Here is a 6,000-nt window from a genome sequence, read left to right as displayed (position 1 = left end):
GAAATAACAAGTAGTCCCCTCTCTGATTTAAAACATAATTCACAAAGTGAAAACCAGACAACATTTAGGAAAATTGATTCTTTATTGTACTAAAGTTTCTGTCTACACTGTAAATATTAGTTTGTTTATTAATCGTGTGCCTGGATTAGAGAGAGCTGTGTTGCTTAGGTAGCTGCAAGGATATAATGACTTAATAAATTTCATAGGGTAAAAAAATTTATTTATTCATTTGAGAGAGAGAGACACAGCAAGAGAGGAAATAAAAGCAGGGGAGTGGGAGAGGGAGAAGCGGTTTTCCATGGAGCAGAGAGCCCAACGTGGGGCTTAGCCCCAGGACCCTGGTATCATGACCAGAGTGAAAGGAAGACACCCAACAACTGAGCCATCTGGCCACCACTGGGAAGGGCTTCTTCTAGAAATGTCTCCAGACCGTGCTGGGAGGGTGGTGCCACATGGAGCTGATTTACCCACTAGCTAGTTTTGTTTCTCTTAGACATCAGTTAGCACTGGCCCACATTGGTCAGCACAAAGAGCCAAAATTTTGCTTGGCACATTAAATTTTTAAAATGTGCCCAAATGAGTACATTTTAAAATGTGAAATGTAAAATTTGGTGTGGGCATTTTGGCTAGTAACTCCACATGCTAACATCCAAAACTTCCATGTTCAATATTGTTTCTGAGGTCTTTTCCTGTTTTCATGGCTTCCGGTATTTCCATTACAGTTTCGTGGGTCTAAAAACTAATTGCTGACCGAGTTTTCTCAATTAAATATCATACTGTGTAGAAATTGGCCCTCGCCACCCAAATGAAGTTTTGGAATCATCAGTTGCAGAATCTTCACCAGAGGATCAGATCATATTTCTATGGTAGAAAAACAGAAATGTTATGAGGAAGGGTTGGAGGGGAAGGAAGGGGCAGTCAGTATGTGTGTTTGGGCATTTTTATCTCATTTTCTGAGCAATGCCCACCAGGACTGTGCAGTGTAAGGACCAGGCTAGCCATTGACCATAATGTGTTCTCCTCTTTTTTATCCTTTGTGCCTAGTGAACTGGCTCACTCACGTCAGAACTTGCTGGCCAACCTGAACTCTTCCCACAACCACACCATGATGCTGTCTTGGGGTCATCCCTTTGATAAAACAGCACAGTGCTTTTTTCTTTTTTTTTAATTTCTTTTCAGCCTAATGGTATTCATTGTTTTTGCACCACACCCAGTGCTCCATGCAATACGTGCCCTCTCTAATACCCACCACCTGGTTCCCCCAACCTCCCACCCCCCGCCCCTTCAAAACCCTCAGGTTGTTTTTCAGAGTCCATAGTCTCTCATGTTTTATCTCCCATTCCAATTTCCCTCACTCCCTTCTCCTTTCCATCTCCCCATGTCCTACATGTTATTTGTTATGCTCCACAAATAAGTGAAACCATATGATAATTGACTCTCTCTGCTTGACTTATTTCACTCAGCAGAATCTCTTCCAGTCCCGTCCATGTTGCTACAAAAGTTGGGTATTCGTCCTTTCTGATGGAGGCATAATATTCCATAGTGTATATGGACCACATCTTCCTTATCCATTCGTCCGTTGAAGGGCATCTTGGTTCTTTCCACAGTTTGGCGACCATGGCCATTGCTGCTATAAACACTGGGGTACAGATGGCCCTACTTTTCACTACATCTGTATCTTTGGGGTAAATACCCAGGAGTGCAATTGCAGGGTCATAGGGAAGCTCTATTTTTAATTTCTTGAGGAATCTCCACACTGTTCTCCAAAGTGGCTGCACCAATTTGCATTCCCACCAACAGTGTAAGAGGGTTCCCCTTTCTCCACATCTTCTCCAACACATGTTGTTTCCTGTATTGCTACGAAGCTGTTTTTTTTTTTTTGAAAGAATAAGATCGATAAAACATTGTCTACACTAATCCAAAAGTAAAGAGAGAAAGCCCAAATTAATAAAATTATGAATGTAAGAGATTATGCTGAGTGAAATAAGTCAAGCAGAGAGAGTCAATTATCATATGGTTTCACTTATTTGTGGAGCATAACAAATAGCATGGAGGACAAGGGGAGATGAAGAGGAGAAGGGAGTTGAGGGATATGGAAAGGGAGGTGAATCATTAGAGACTATGGACTCTGAAAAACAATCTGAGGGTTTTGAAGGGGCGGGGGCTGGGAGGTTGGGGTACCAGGTGGTGGGTATTATAGAGGGCAAGGACTGCATGGAGCACTGTGTGTGGTGCAAAAAACAATGAATACTGTTACACTGAAAATAAATTTAAAAAAATAAAAAAAATAAAATTATGAATGAAAAGGGAGAGATCACAACTAACACCAAAGAAGTAGAAACAATCATCAGAAATTATTACCAACAGTTATATGCCAATAAGCTAAGCAACCTAGGTGAAATGGATGCATTCCTGGAAAACCATAAACTCCCAAAATTGAACCAGGAAGAAATTGACAACTGGAATAGACCAATATCTAGTAACGAGATTGAATCAATGATCAAAAACCTCCCAAAAAACAAAAGGCCAGGACCTGATGGATTCCCTGGGGGAATTCTACCAAACTTTCAAAGAAGAAATAACACCTATTCTCCTGAAACTGTTTCAAACAATTGAAGCAGATGGAAAACTTCCAGACTCTTTTTATGAAGCCCGCATTACCCTGATCCCTAAACCAGGCAAAGACCCTACCAAAAAGGAGAATTTAAGACAAGTATCACTGATGAATACGGATGCTAAGATTCTCAGCAAGATCCCAACAGCACATTATCAAAACAGCACAAGCACAAGATCTAAACAGCAAACAGGATCCAACAGCACATTAAAAAGATTATCCACCACGACCAGGTGGGATTCATCCTTGGGTTACAAGGATGGTTCAACATTCACAAATCAATCAATGTGATAGAACAAATCAATAAGAGAAGAGAGAAGAACCACATGGTCCTCTCAATCAATGCAGAAAAAGCATTTGACAAAATCCAGCATCCATTCCTGATTAAAACACTTCAAAGTATAGGGATAGAGGGAACATACCTGAACTTCATAAAATCTATCTATGAAAGACCCACAGCACAGTGCTTTATTCCATAATGGAGATGTCTGAGAACAGAAGTAGTAAAACCAAGTAATTGCCTTGGAGAGTAATCAGATTAGTCTCTGTACACATAAAGTCCTCAACCTTTACTTCTGGCTCAGACCCCAGAGGATCGGTAAAATGCTTCTGATGCTTTACAGAGTTCCAATGAAATTGCCAGCTCTGGCTTCAGGAAAGATAAAAGGTGACATGGGAACCTGGGATGGATAGAAGGGGCCCAGGGGTCTTCCCAGGAGGGTCCAGATCTGGAGGCTGAGGCCCCACAGGGAGGCTGTGCAGACAACTGTTCAGCAATGCCCCTAGGACAGACCGGAGCTTGGTTGGGAGCCGAGGACAACACTAGTTAGCATCTTCGCATGTTTCCTCTGTTTCAGACACAGGCTAAGTATTCCCTGGGCCTTCCTTTCCTCCACCTCTTGGCCTAGGTCTACATGTTCTGGCTTTGCTCCAGCCCCAACTGGTCTTCCTTCCCTCCTCTCTGCAGGCCCCTGGACATGCTGCTCAGCACCTCTCCCCTCTACCTCTTGCAATCTCTTTTTAGGAAGTCATGTGCATCCCTGTATTTTCAAAGGAATCTTTTCCCTGAAAAGAGATGTTGGTCTCCAGCATCCTTATCTCGACCTCTGGAGTCAGTCACCAAGCATCACCCCTCCACATCTCTGTCTGGTGTTCTCACACATGCTTCTGTATGAATTCTTCGGTGATTTCAACTCCATTTATCTATGCTGGTACTCACCACGTTAGTGTAGGCATTCAAATCTCCATTCTGACCACATGGCACCCTTGGTGATCCCTACGTTGCTCAAGATGAAAGTCAAAGAATAGTCCATGGCTCCTTTCTCCTTCACCTGGCCCCACACCCACATCTGCACCTCAGTCGCCCTGTCTGGTGTTTGTCCTAGGACAAGCTGGACCCTGCTCCCCTCTCCAGCTCGGCAGCCCCCATTCTCTCTAGGACAGCCTCTAACTGGTCCTCCTGCTTACACTCTTCTTCTCTTCCAAAGCATTCTTACACAAGCAGAAACATTGATTTTCTTAAAATATGAAGGTTGTAACCTCCTTGGATACATTCCACATGATGCTTAGAATAAAACCCGCTCAGTCTTGGTGACTGAGTAGTGTCAGCTGCCTAGCCTGCCACCCTCCCTTTATTATTACTATATTATCTCCCCTGTGATCTCACACTCTTCCCCAGGCCTCCCTCATTGAGGAATAAGGCAGGCCATAGGGAGGTAGGGTCTTAGGAAGAAACATGTCATGTGACCCAGGGCTTGGCTTGTTTCCTCATGACATTGTTATGATAAACAGGTCCCTGTTCCAGGACAGCTAGGGATGGAGCTCTCTCAGGGGTCCCACTGCTGAAACCTGGGTCTCCCTGGCAGAAGTGCACATGGCTCATGGGCACTGCACACTTCTACAGGTGGAAGCATCCCACAGCTCTTCCCACATTCACGCCGACCCCTCTGCTCTTCCTATAATTAGTGACTTCACTCATTGTGTCTTTCCTAATTATCGTTTATACTTCCCCTTCATTTTTTTCATTATAGTTCATATGAGACATCCTCCTTCTGATCTTCACATGCCCACACCACCGCAGGCCCTGTCTGACACTCATGTTCCAGCAGAGGAAGCTGACTTGTGGAGTAAGCCACTGGCTGAGGTCACAGAGCTGATCGGAAGTGATGGCAGGTTCTCCCTGGGGCCATCTGTGTTGACAGCCCAGGCTTTTAATAAGCATCTGGCATTTACAGAGAAGTTTCATGGGGCAGGTTCTCCTCTTGGCACTTCCGAAGTAGCTCTAAGGTAAATACTGACCCATGTTGGAGCACTTATGTTGCCATCTGTGTGGAGAAGAAAGGGACCCACTCTGTGGACCTGCCACTTGCCTCCAGATTTATCTCCAGCTGCTCACTACTTTGCCTGTTATGCTTTAGCAACAAGGCATGGCTCTTGGATCCCTACACACAACAAATATCCAGTGCTGTGGGAATTCTGTCCTCATCCCTGCCCTCTGTCTTTAAGTCAACTACTTGTAACATCTCTTCCAAGCGTCCTCTGTCTCCCCTTCCAGGTGACATTGTTCCCAGGTCTCGCCCTACGGTGGGGTGCTGTTCCAGATCTTCTCTAAGGGGGCACTTTTTCCAGGTCTCCCCTTCTGGGGGAACTTCTGTACCAGATCTCCTGTTCCAGGTGGAAACTGACCCAAGTCTCTTGCTCTGGGACGGGGTGCCCTGTCGCAGTTCTCCTGCTGTGGTGGAGGGGGCACTATCCCAGGTCTCCTGCTTTGGCAGAGGGGCATTGTCCCAGGCCTCCCCCTCTGGGAGGGTGCTGTCCCAGATCTCTTCTGGGGGGGGGGAACTATCTCTAGGTCTCATGCTTCAGGTGGGGGGTTGCAAACTCCAGGTTTCCCCTTCTGGGTGGGGAGCTACTGTCCCAGGTCTCCTGCTCTTGAGGGGACACTGTACCAGGTCTCCTTCTCTAGGGATGCTGCTGACGCAGTGCTCCTGCTCTGTGGGTGGGGGCACTGCCCCATGTCTTTTGTTCTGGTCAGGGATGGGGGCACTATCCCAGGTCTCCTGCTCTAGGACAGTGCTGTTCCAGGTACCCTTTTTCTGGTGGGGGTGTGTGTGCCAACTCCAGGTCTCCTGCTCCAGCAGTGCTGAATTACCCAGTAGGCAAACCAGGCACTTAGGGCACAGAAGAGGCAGGACACCAACACATGAAAATATCTAGAAGAAGACTCGTAAGAATATTTTTCCTCCTCCCAAGTTTGCAAAGATACTCTCCTGTGCCTCCTTTTGGAAGATATTTATTTTGCATTTCTTTGATTATCAGTCCTGAATACATTTTTCCAAGTTCCTTGGCTTTTTGTATTTCTTCTCTTGATCCGTCACTTTCCTTTC

At 45.5% G+C, this 6,000-nt stretch overlaps 1 long non-coding RNA gene across 3 annotated transcripts in view; it reads right to left on the bottom strand.

Annotated features, from left to right (window-relative positions):
• Positions 1-203: 203 nt before the first annotated feature.
• LOC309847527 overlaps positions 204-6,000 on the bottom strand; it is a 62,820-nt gene continuing 57,023 nt past the window's right edge. For all 3 annotated transcript variants that reach the window (XR_014302482.1, XR_014302483.1, XR_014302484.1), the window contains one exon: positions 204-861. This is a non-coding gene — a long non-coding RNA (uncharacterized lncRNA). The remainder of the gene's footprint in view (positions 862-6,000) is intronic.

Source organism: Mustela nivalis (assembly GCF_964662115.1).
Source record: "Mustela nivalis genome assembly, chromosome: 14".
Classification (NCBI taxonomy): domain Eukaryota; kingdom Metazoa; phylum Chordata; class Mammalia; order Carnivora; family Mustelidae; genus Mustela; species Mustela nivalis.
Note: the sequence above shows the minus strand (reverse complement) of the source record. Positions and strands in the feature narration are given on the sequence as shown.